The following is a 12,575-nucleotide window of genomic DNA, read 5'->3' on the forward strand; positions in this document are numbered from 1 at the left end:
ATTATGCACAACTGGACTCTTTAATCATGTTGCTCTCAATACTAATTTACTAAAAAATCATATATATATATATATATATATATATATATATACAATAAGTACAAAAAGAATAAAGGAAAAGAGTGATTAATGAGGAAAATTAAGAAAAAAATAATATGTTTTATTTACTGGGCATAAGCTGCAAGTACATAGAACTCATAGAATAAATTTTAAATTTGGAGAAAACATGGGGGGGGGGGGGGNGGGGGGGGGAGTAAAGAAAAAAGAAGAAAAAAAATATTACAATATTTTTAAAAAAATATTCGCAAAATTTTTTTCTTAAAATTGAAAGCCAGAAAACAAAATAAGAAAAATATATAATCTTGACACCAGCTCACGTAATTATATACGAAAAAAGAGTGCTTTCTAATATCTTATTAATATAGCCGAAACAAAATATATCAATACAATAGTGTGAAAAGCTCCAAAAAATTGAAACAAACATATAACATATTAACAAAAAGTGCAAAACAAAATAAAAAATGCAAAACAAAGCAATCAAGCACAAAATGCAAAATAAATATTCAAAAAAACTGCAGAATAAAACACAACATTTAATATATAAAGCGAGTAACGAATTCAAATGTACTTACACTTACTTTCAAAAATGATTTAACATATTTTCGTGACAAATTTGCCAGATTACAAAATATGAAAATAGAAGAGTAAATAGAGGATCAGGGGATCATTTTATGGAGCGTTCTTACGGAAGTGCGTTTGACTTGTTAGTTATCTTGGATTGGTATAGTATATAGATAAATATATATGTTAGTGCATCCTTTCAGTCTCAATCAAATATACTAAATTATAATTTAATTGCTTTTTTAAACTAAAACAATATTGTATACCGAAGCATGTGATATTTATTTATTTTTTCATTTACTTTGATACTAAAGTGAATTTTAAGACCATTAACTTTCATCATTATGTAAGTAAAGTTTCGATTAAAGCTCCGAATATTTTAATATTCATCCCCCATACGCGTATTATTAATTTAACTCCTAAACGAAAAGTATTTTTGAATGGAATCTCAAATTGAGAAATGATTGCTCATAGTTTAATGTATGTAAAATTCAACTATTAAAGCACCCCGATTAATCGCCTACTTCGATTTTCTGATATACACCTATGGCTGACGGATAATCAAGTTTTTAGTATAATTAAGAAAGATCCCATACTACTTTAAGGAAATGAACAAAATTAAGAATAATATAAGTATGTAAAAGATATAATGTATCTATGGGTATTGTCAAACAAATGGCGTGTTGCGTGCCAGGATGTTCAAAGATTCCTTTTTATGCTCGCGGTTCGCAGGATGTCCGTGAATTAGGCAAAATAGCCAATCACATCCGTCGACTGTCACGCACTGCATTTTTACTTGAAATTTAAAAGCGCAGTTTAACTGATAAGAGTTGAAGAGTATCGAGCTGACTTTGTCACTTTCACGGTTGACTCCGCTTCGTGAACGCCACTCACATGATTCACCTTTTCAAATTTCAAACATTGTTACTTTTTTTTAAAAACGTTTGTGCAAATTAAATTGACCGTTATCTGAAATAGAGTCGTTTTTTTTATATCTGACTTCGAGGCTAATTTAAGAGGTAGAATGTGCTGGAATAATTAATTGTAATGCAATTATTTACAGCGTGTAATTTTTTTTTTTATTTAGGACTTATAGAATAACATAATATTAATTTGTTGATACACGTTTGACTTCGTAATAAAGAAATAAAAAATAAAAATTATATATACCGTATAGTATGTTGATTTCTCACAACATGTCTATGTGTGATATATTTACTCGGTTTTAGAACATTCAATCCTTTTATTATTATTATTATTATTATTATTATCATCATCTTTATTATTATTATTAAAGACTATGCACAACGCGAAAGGGGCTGACCCTCTTAGCTGTTTGGGCTTGAATATTTATGTTTGTCTCATAAATAATCGGATCTCCGATGCAAGGAAAGAGGCTCAACCAATTCTATTACATAACAAGCTCTACTTTGTCTATATTTGTGAAAGACTAAACCTTTCCGCAGACTCAAGAACCCATTTTTTGTTTATAATTAGATTAAAGATTAAACCTTTATGAGGAAAATATTTACATTTTGGGTTTTAAGCCTGGTTCACAGTTAACTTAGCTACATCACAAAAGGAAGATTTGACTAGTTTTTCATTATAAGTATACGTAAAATTTACGCAAAATTGAGATAATTTATATGAAAGAAAAATACCATTTCTAAAGTGCACAAACAACAAGTTCCTAATTAAAAGACGCCCCTAACGGCGTTCGATGACATTTTCGGGCTTGGGTTGCGATACAATTCTTCAGAACAAAAAAAGGACTTTATGTGGGTGATCTACGCTTCGGCAGTTAACTTCGCTTCGCCACAAAATGAAGATTTGGCTAGTTGTCAATTGCCCTTAAGTTTGGAAATCTCAATGAAACATTCACTCTTTGCCGTCAGGCTAACTGTGGGAGGTTTTCGTGGTTTCCCTCTCCATATAACGCAAGAGTGAATTAATTCCATCAAAAAGTCCTCCACGATGGCAAATTTCTCCCATTACTTGATCCAGGAGTTCCTTTGTCTTCTGGATTGGTTACGGCCACAAGGCTACGGAGTTGAACATTAGTAGTCGTAAGCCCAAGAAATTGGGTCGGCTGTTCAACGACGGTAATAAAATAAAATGAAACATTCAGCACAATGAAGGAGGCAGTGGGAACACGGAAGCCTTAGGAGACGCATATTCCTAAGCGTTTGCATTAGCATGCACAATTCTCCTCTGCGCATTTGAGGCAAGCATATCAAAATTTTTATTATTATTATAAGTGAGGAAAAATTATGCGGAAAAATTAATAATATCATTATTCCTGATATTAGTATTATGAGAAATTAAATGAGTTTTGTGTTCTTCTTTTAACACATTTTTTCTTCTCCTTTTATTGAATTTGCCGCTAATCAGTTTTTTTCTTGCAGATTTAGAATTTTCAATTGATGTGGGTACCACAAATGGAGAGTCACCTCCTAATAAGGTATTAAAAATACTTAAAATGAAAATTATTTATTGTCATGAAAATTATTTACACGATTATTATTAAAATTCTGAAAATTTTATTGGCATTGCTATTTTAAATAACAAATTCTGCTCGAATTCTATTCAATTGAGCTTGTGATCGAAATGCCACAGAGGCGCAAGCACACCCGAACGAGATGTAAAAAATGCACAATGTGAAAACTGTTTATCATATATTATGAAAAATATTTTGGTAATTAGAATTCAAATTCTGAAATTTTTATTGGCATAGTTATTTTAAATTTAAAAAGAAATCTACTTAAATTTTATTAACACCCTCATCCCCAATGTTTTATCCATGAAAATTTCTCGAAACTGACTATTGTGAAAATGAACTTCCATGTAAATAATAACCCAAGATCGATTTTATGTTTTCTTTCACTGAACAAATGTCAACAAAGAAAATGGATTCTAGAGATAACATCAGAGAATATAAAACAGTGATTTAAGACGAAAGATGCTTACAAATTAAAACTAATATTTCTTTAAAATAACAAAACGTAATTTCCGAAACATAGTTAAAACGTTGATTATTGAAGGGAATTAAAATTTATTTTTTTATTTATTTTTTTAATAGTTTACTTAGATCTGTGAGTCCTGTGTAACAGAATCTTGACTTTACTCTCAATCATTTATTTTAGCAAGTCATTTAATAAACATTTTTCTTACAATTGTTCTTTTATTTTCGCGAATTTTATGTAAAGGTTTTATCTTATACTGTTTTAAGTATTTGTTTAATTATTTTTTATAGAACCATTATTTTACATTGTTATTTTTGCTGCTGAGCCACGATGGCTCAGTGTCATTTATGGCTCAATGACATTGAGCTCGATGGCTCTGTGGCTCTATGGCATTGAAATGTCGTTGTGAAGGACTGTAGTTCGATCCTCAGTGTCGGCGTGAAATCTACACAGCTTTTGATCAAATCACCTTGTCTGGGAAGTAAAGATGACCTGTGAGTGATTTGTAAGAAAGCAGTGGGCATTTAAACTATAAATTGTTTTGGACTGTCCAGCTTTTGAATTTACTTGAACTATTCAACTCCTGCCTAAATATTAATTTTTCAAGCAAAATAAAGAATGTGACATTTTTTACGAATTAATAATAAGAGACAGTGAAGATCTTGGACATATGCGATTAAAATCAGAGTCCATATTGCCATGTAACTTGGATCTGTACCAGCATGAGGATCCTTATTCTTCCATAGTCGGAGTTTAGATAATTATTTTTTTATCTTTGATGCCATTTTAAATTATTTCACTATTCACTGCAGGGAATAAAAATTTCTATTCTAATAAATTTTATAATTAATTACTTATTTTATGACATAATCATCTGAATAAGAATTAAAATTTGTACAAATCTCGTTTCATTTTCCAAGAAATTTAATGCCAAATTTCATTTTTCATCTTGTCTCCAACTCAATACCATTCTCCCCTCTAAAAGAAGGAGAATCGTAAAGACATTGCAAGCTGTCCATTTAAAACCTCTCGCGGAATTCCTGCATTGGTCCATTTTACGATTGAATATTTCTTTTCGCTTATAAATTCCTCTCTCGACTTTTCCTTTTGAGTTTATTTTAACTTCACACTTTCCATAACTTCGCCAAAAAGAAAGAAAAGAGTGCGCCAGAGACATCTTCCTCTCACCAAATTGAATCCATCTGCCCAGTTCCAGAGCCTGAATATGTTCGAATGGAAAAGCATTTGATCCGGGTCACTAGCTGCTGCACATTCGACAATAACGGGTCTTTTTACGATGCTGTAAAAAGCAAATGAAGGGATGACTGGTCACAGCCGGCTTAGATCTTTGCTTATGTCTTTTTTCCCTTTTCCTGTAGTATTGAGTTTCGTTCGAAATGTCTGCCATTTCTGTCAAAGTCCATCTGGTTCCTTGGCTGTATATAGATAATAAGAAATCAGCCCTCTTAAATTGAATTAAATTTACCTGATCATGGATATGCGATTTCTACAATTAAAATTTTCTTACCGATATGTTTTGACTGCTATATTTAATTATTGACAGTATTGAGTTTCATTCGCAATGTCTGCTATTTTTGCCAAAGTCCATATGGGTCTTTGACAGCAAAGGATCCAACACTAAAACTAAATTAAATTTATCCGATCAATGTCATGTCATTTTTGCACTCAAAATCTCTTTGACACTGTGTTCCAACTTTTATATTTTAAATATAATAATAATAAATGGTGTAAGTAAAATGGTGAAATAAATGGGCTGAAAGTTTTCCTTTTAGATGTGGTGTGGAAATTGGGAGAGAGGGGCACCAGCTCAGGTGCACTCTACGTCGTCTGACCGGAATAAAAATTACGTGGCCTTTCTCCTTTTTCTGGACCTTGCGTCATTAAACGCGACATTCGTGCCTCCTGCTGTGGCTATAAAAGATAAGAGTCCTGAAAAGCAGGGCAAGGTGATTGGCAGTGGTTGGGTAATTTATGGTCCGAAAAAAGCGAGTTGCAATTTCATAATTGTCGGTGTTATTGGTCAAAAAATGGCAAGTCAGAGCTTTTTAAAAATCAATGCAATGGTTTGAAATGTAACGAATCGCAGCCTTAGAACAATTTATGCAATTCGTCAAGAATATTATGAGTCGCAATTTCAGAATAGTAGGGGTTATTGGTCAAAATATGGCAAGTCAAAGCTTTTGAAAAATATATGTTAAGGTTTGAAATGTAACGAGTCGCAGCCTTGGAACAATTTATGCGATTCGTCAGAATATTTTGAGACGCTATTGCAGAACTGTAGGTGCTTTTGATCTAAAAATGGCAAGTCAGAGACTGAAAAATCAATGCAGTGATTTAAAATACAACGAGTCGCAGTCTTAGATCAGCTTATGCAATTAGTCAGAAAATTACGAGTCGCAATCTCATTACATCTCATTGTTATTTGTGAGAAAATGTCGAGTCATAACACCTCAGCAATTGGTGTACGTTTCACAAATTTTCACGGTTGAACATAACTCAGATAATAAACTAACTCGTTCCTAAACATTTAGTTTTTCAGACAAAAATGAGTGTCTAAAGCAGGTTTACATTTATTATTATGTATATTCAATGTTATTTAGTTAAGTGAGGCAAAAAATGTCAATATGAAAGCAATATTTAAAAAAAATTCTAGGGTCCAAATTGTTGCAAATTTCAAAAATAATGTTTGATGGCTGAATAAAGTAATTAATACACACGAATTCACATCAAGTAAAAATTTAATAAAAAAAATAAAGTGACATTTACAATTAGGGTAAAAATGCATGGGAGAAAGGAAACACGGCGAAATTTTTTTTTCCTTTTCATTTCTTATGAAGCATTACCCTAGTTCAAGTCAAAGTTTTTTTAGAGTATAAGTTAGTTTTTATAAACTATAATGCTTCATGATTCTGATACTTGTTTAAAGGCTTTGAATGAAATGCTGTCCAATGCAGAAATAAAATTCTATATGCTCTCTATCGTCATTTCTTATCTGTTAATCATTCGAATAAATAACATTAGGAGTTCCCAGAATTTGAAAATTTGTTGATGGAACTCTGCAATGTCTAATGTCTCTGGTTAGTAGAATCAGCCACTTACTGTCATCAAACATAATTGAATTGAACCATCGTAATTAAAAATACATACTGAAGAAGAAAAGGGGGGAAAGGTAATCTGATTTCTCAGTGTTCTTTGTGAGTTGAACTCTCCTTTTTACACTACTTAAAAGCTTGTTAATATATCATTGCTTTGAAAAGTTTATTAAAAGAAGTAAACTAACATAATTTAACATGCATAATAAAAGGATTAGAAGGAAAAAGTTCTTTTTTATTACGGTCCTGTTTGTAAAGCATTATTTTTGTATTGTTTTAGTGTTGTTTTGTACTGTTGTATTATTTTTACCCTCCATTTACAACGACCATTTATTTTGGAACTAACATTAAAATCGTTGTTTTTGACATCACGATGACTTTAATCTTTTTAATAGACGTATTCTCTGATTTGGGGATATAGAAGTTTTAGTAATAGATGAAGCCGAAATGAACCACGCACGTTCTCAGATTAACATCATGTTTATGAGGTCATTTTAGTGCAACATATTTATGTAATTTTTTATTAAAAATTTGTCTGTGTAGTGGTAATAAAGAATATGCAAATTATGCTATCTGTCCTTTAAAATTCCTAATGTAACAGGCAATTTCCTAAATAAAATCACTTGAAGCAAATTGAGACAACTATTCTGTAATAATTTACACTACTTTGTATCGTAATTACAACCAGAATCTACTTCGTACCATAGTACTGTATCATACTGTCTACTTTGTTCCATTGTGTGGCATCCTGCGTTTCAAAACTCTTACAATTGTCTGACAAGTTTAAGGAATTCACTTCTATAGAAGAATATGCAAATTATTTTCATCAGCCCATTCGATTTTATAATGCAACAAAATTCCTTGAAACAAATTTAAGAGGTATTATTCCCTATTCAATTAAATTAATCTGTATCACAGCATTTCGCATTCTAATACCATTAATATTTTTACAATTCCCTGGCATAAAGGAATTTTATGGTTTGTGGAGACAACGACATAATTTTGAACTATATAGGCTAATTCAAGGAAGCTGATATCAACAAATACATAAAAATAAGTCGCTTAAGGCTCGCAGACCACATCTATGGAATGAACCCTTCTTACTTGACAATTAAAATCTTCAATTACTAACCAATAGGGAACAGAGTTAGAGGCAGGCTTAAGTTAAATGACTTGACTGTGTGTAAGAGAATTTCAAAATTCTAAGAATTAGTAACTGGAGAATAATCGCAGAAAAAAGAGCAGAATGGAGGAAGGTTCTGGGGAAGGCTCTGGACCTCAAAGGGTTGTCATGCCAATAGAAGAAGAAAGGAATTTGCAAAATATTGTCATCATCCCTTAAAAATTTACAATGCAACAGGTAGACAGATTTATTCCATAATCATTTTAGATACCATGCCTTATAATAAATTATCTTTCGTCAATAGCAATTTTTTAAGAAGTTATAGTATTTACTGTATGAAGGGTAATGTAAATTATTTCTACCTGCTCTTTAAATAATTCGCAATGCAACAGGTAATTCCTTCATCTAAATCAAAATTACATGAAGCAAATTAAGATTGAGTTGTTTAAAATTCATTTAAAATGCTTCGCATAGTAGCAAAGCAAAAGCATGCTCAAACATTTCGTATTCCAGTCACAGTTCTGTATTCCAGTCCATAGCAAAATAATTCCGACACTAAATCTCTTGGCATATTACTACCTGCTGTGCTTTGCCATCGATTGAAAGAACATGAATTCCTATCCAACGAACCGGGCACTGGGCAGGGAATAAGTGGCGTGCGAGGCAACTAAAAAAAATGGGCGGATTCGACATGACTTGCGAGGCAGGGGAATGAGCCGAATATGTAAACAAATGCCTCCAAGTAGTTATTGTCTAGTCTTCTGTTACGCTTCCTTGACCATTTCTTGATACACACCACGCGCCGCTGACTGTCGGATCATCTGTTTCGACAGGGCCAAGGTATACATAGATCTTTTATCTATAAGGACTCTAGGACTCATTATGTGCATGGCCGGCCGCATCTTCTCTTTCATTTTAGAAGACCTGCTTTAGTCACACACGACTGATTCCGACAGACAGAAATAGAACGCGAAATGCTGTTTGCCCTTTTGACTACTTGAAACGGCTACAATGTCTTCTCTGATCACCCACTGATAGAAGAAAAGCCAGGTGACATTTTCAATAAAAGTCCCCTTCGTGTCTGTAGATTGTGTTTCTCGATTTCGATCACGGACATTTTGACGATTTCTTTTTTTTTCTTTTTTTTATCTGCATTTTATTGTTGGTCATATTTTAAACACTAGAGTTTCTTGTGCGATTTTTACGATAAGATTTTGATCATCATGTTGCGTTCATTGATTCTGTTGGCATTGGGATATACATTTTGGACTTCGAAAATTGCAAATAATTCAACAATACAACTAAACAAAAAATGAACTATAACGACGGCAATTTGAGGTTAATGTATAAGGGCGCTTTACGAATTCTACACACTTCAAATATAATTTGGGTAGAGTTATAACTATATTCGCTAGATTTAAACATTACCCGAAGCTGTGTTATAAGCTCTATTTTGAGCAGTGTTATCAAGATAGAGGTCCGAATGTTCCAGCGGCCGTTCTTCAATTTTTTCACATGGTCATTATTTAGGTCTAGTACTAAAACTGAAAACTTCAAAGCACCTTCTCTGAAAAATTAAAATAACGTTTTTTGTTTTCGTTTTTTTTTCAGTATTTTTCAATCTGTCTGACACTTTTTAAACTAGTAAGAAAATATATCATTATTTGTTCAATTAAGCCTGGTTAACTTTTCCAACTATTCAGATTAATGCCAAGAGAGTTGAAGGTTTATTATAAATAGCCTCATTAAAGATTTATCGCAATAAGCCCAATTAAATTCAGTCTAATTGAGTCATCCCTCATACATTTCTTAATTAGCCTAAAGACCTGAATGCTGATTGTAATAAGCCTAAAAACATCAGGCCGGTTAGAAAACACTACATAATTTTCTAATAAGTTGAACACACATCAACAGCAAAATTTACAAAGAGAGAAATGTTTTCAATTAGTCTAAAGTATAGTATTAACTCAAAACCAATATAAAAATGAAAGAATGTTGAAGTAATACGTAAATAATACTTTCGGAAAAATCGGTTCAACATTGAACCATATTAGCCATAATTCATCCTAACTTAAAATCGCCATCAAACTTACTAAGGAGTCGAACCGTGTTTCCCTGCAAGTTGAATCGTAACATCTTGGGACCAAGTTTAAAATTGCTTAAGTTGTACAATAAGAGGATTAAATTTAAACCACATACTTACACAAACTTGTACGGTATTATGGTTTATCGTGGTTTAAACTTTCTAAGTGTATTTACTATTATAACATTCTGTGAAGTCTCCCGAATTTTGTAAGCTTAAAAATTCTCAGTTGCAGCTTCCTTTTTTTTTTCTAAAAATAATTACCAATTCAATAACTGACAAATTCATTGTGGTTAGACGTTGTTTCCATCATTATCTGAGAACAATAAATATTTATTGATGAAAGCAATGTCATTATGAATTCATTACGACTTTTTCTCTTACTTTTTCTACTTATTGCTCGAGCAGTGTTTGACTCATCATATATTCCTGAGTGACTTCACATTATTCGTCCAGATAGTTGACGGAATTGCGAAGACAACAGCTAATATCTTTTTCGCGTGCTTCGATTGTCGACCTCTATAACTTCCTATTACCACGCCTACTTTTATATCGTCGAACTAAAGTTTACCACCCATCCCTCTAGCTGTCCCAAGACACGAAAATCTTACCAATGATGAAACCTGGGAGAAAATGTGATTTGTTGTCAATAACACTCACTAGAGATTCTTGATGCAGTATTCATAGTCTATCACAGAATAGTCTAGTTTCGAAAATGTGCATTCCCAATCATTAAGGTTGAGTCTATGAGGCTAGAACATTTCTTTTACTGATTTTACTTCTCCTTATGCTCTTTGAGTAAAAGATATCTACTGATATACATTCCCGAGTAACACAATTTAATTAACTACCTGTTTTTGTATCTTACATAATAATTTAAAATTTGATTTATGAAATTTGGCATAGTTTACCGTAACTACCACCCTGACTATATGTTTTTGCTAATCCTTGTCAAATATGTAGGCAAAAACAGAATCATTAGAAAGAATGACGAAATGTAATTTCAAAATCAATTTGGTTGTCTAATGAAACTTAGAGGATGTTTATAATAATTACCTTTTAATTTCCTTCTGCTTCCTCAGGCAGACAAATGAGTTTTGATGTTTTCGGTTCTGCTTTCCTCAGTAGTAACTTTTAAGATTTCGATAACGTTTTTTCCTTGCTTAAGGATTTATTTTTTTACTAACAATTTACTTTTTATAAAATATAAATTAAGTGTGGCCATTTTGGAACACCACCTAGTATAGTATTTTTAGTATTTTTCTCCTGCTTTTTTCTCTCTGAAATTAGCTCAGTTCACTGAGATGCAGTGCTTGGTACTAATCGGTTATAGGGAACATGCGAAGAAAAGTTCTCCGACACGTTGGAAAAATGCCAGGCCACCGACTACCGATAATACGCTTAGCTGTATTTAGCTGTATTAAGTTTGCCAGCACATTGAAACAATGCCAGATTCAACACTACACAGGCCACCGACTACCGATAATACTCTTAGCTGTATTAACTTTGCCAACACATTGGAACAATGGGAAGATTTAACACTACACAGGCCACCGACTACCGATAACACACTTAGCTGTATTTAGCTATATTAAGTTTGCCAACACATTTGAACAATGCCAGATTCAACACTATACACAGACCATCGGCTACCGATAATCCGCTTAGCTGTATTAAGTTCGCCAACGCATTGGAACAATGCCAGATTTAACACTACACAGGCCACCGGCTACTAATAATACGCTTAGCTTTATCAAATACGAAAATCATTAATAATAATAATAATACTTATCGAATTCAAAACTACTATGATCATTATTTACAATTATATTTATCGAACACTGTAATATCACGATTATTATCAACAACATTATCAATAACAATACCAAAGAGTGAATACCATCGTGAATTATACACGTAACGATAATTATTGAATACGATATTACTGTTACTATTGATAAATTTTATGTGATTAACAAAAATATTGACCAGTGTAAAAATAATATAAATTAGTTAAATTGGAAAAATATTGCGATATATTTTGTCAAATAATTGCAATTTTATAATGCATCGTTATATTATAATTCGGCAGCACTTAAAGGTTGTAAAACAATCGCCAACAAATTGTTTCTGTAGCAGCTATGTATATAGCTATAGGATAGAGCGTTTGTCCACCAATGAGGTAAGCAGGTTCGAATGCCAGCTGTAGCTGGTTGATATGAATTCTGCTCTCTGCTAGCATTGACCACTGAGCTGACGTAAAATTTCCATAGTGGGAGACGGATCAGAGTCCCTTTGTCGTCGGACTAACCGTGGGAGGTTTTCGTGGTTTCTTCTCCATGTAACAGAAATGAATGCTGGTTAGTTCCATCATAAAGTCCTCTACGAAGGCTAGTCTGTCCCAATGCTTGACCCAGAAGTCGTCGGGTTGGGTGCAAATTACAAGGCTTCGGAGTTTAACATGGATAGTCATAAACTCAAAATTCGGCCGCTTATGAAATGCACCAAGTGCCATTCTATTGGTGAACATTTAAAACAATTTTATCAGCATGAAGGCAATATTTTAGGAATTGTCTTTGTTAGTTGGCTTTCACATTGTGTCCGTCCGTGCAAAAATATCTATCTATCTATCCATGTATATATATATATATATATATATATATATATATGGC

At 32.6% G+C, this 12,575-nt stretch overlaps 1 long non-coding RNA gene across 2 annotated transcripts in view; it reads left to right on the forward strand.

The window, feature by feature from the left end:
• The window catches only part of LOC107452896 (uncharacterized), a 120,478-nt gene that overhangs the window by 67,034 nt on the left and 40,869 nt on the right, over positions 1 to 12,575 (forward strand). For both annotated transcript variants that reach the window (XR_011636471.1, XR_011636472.1), the window contains one exon: positions 3,027 to 3,082. This is a non-coding gene — a long non-coding RNA (uncharacterized lncRNA). The remainder of the gene's footprint in view (positions 1 to 3,026; positions 3,083 to 12,575) is intronic.

The sequence above is a fragment of the Parasteatoda tepidariorum genome, chromosome 3, assembly GCF_043381705.1.
Source record: "Parasteatoda tepidariorum isolate YZ-2023 chromosome 3, CAS_Ptep_4.0, whole genome shotgun sequence".
NCBI classification, from domain to species: domain Eukaryota; kingdom Metazoa; phylum Arthropoda; class Arachnida; order Araneae; family Theridiidae; genus Parasteatoda; species Parasteatoda tepidariorum.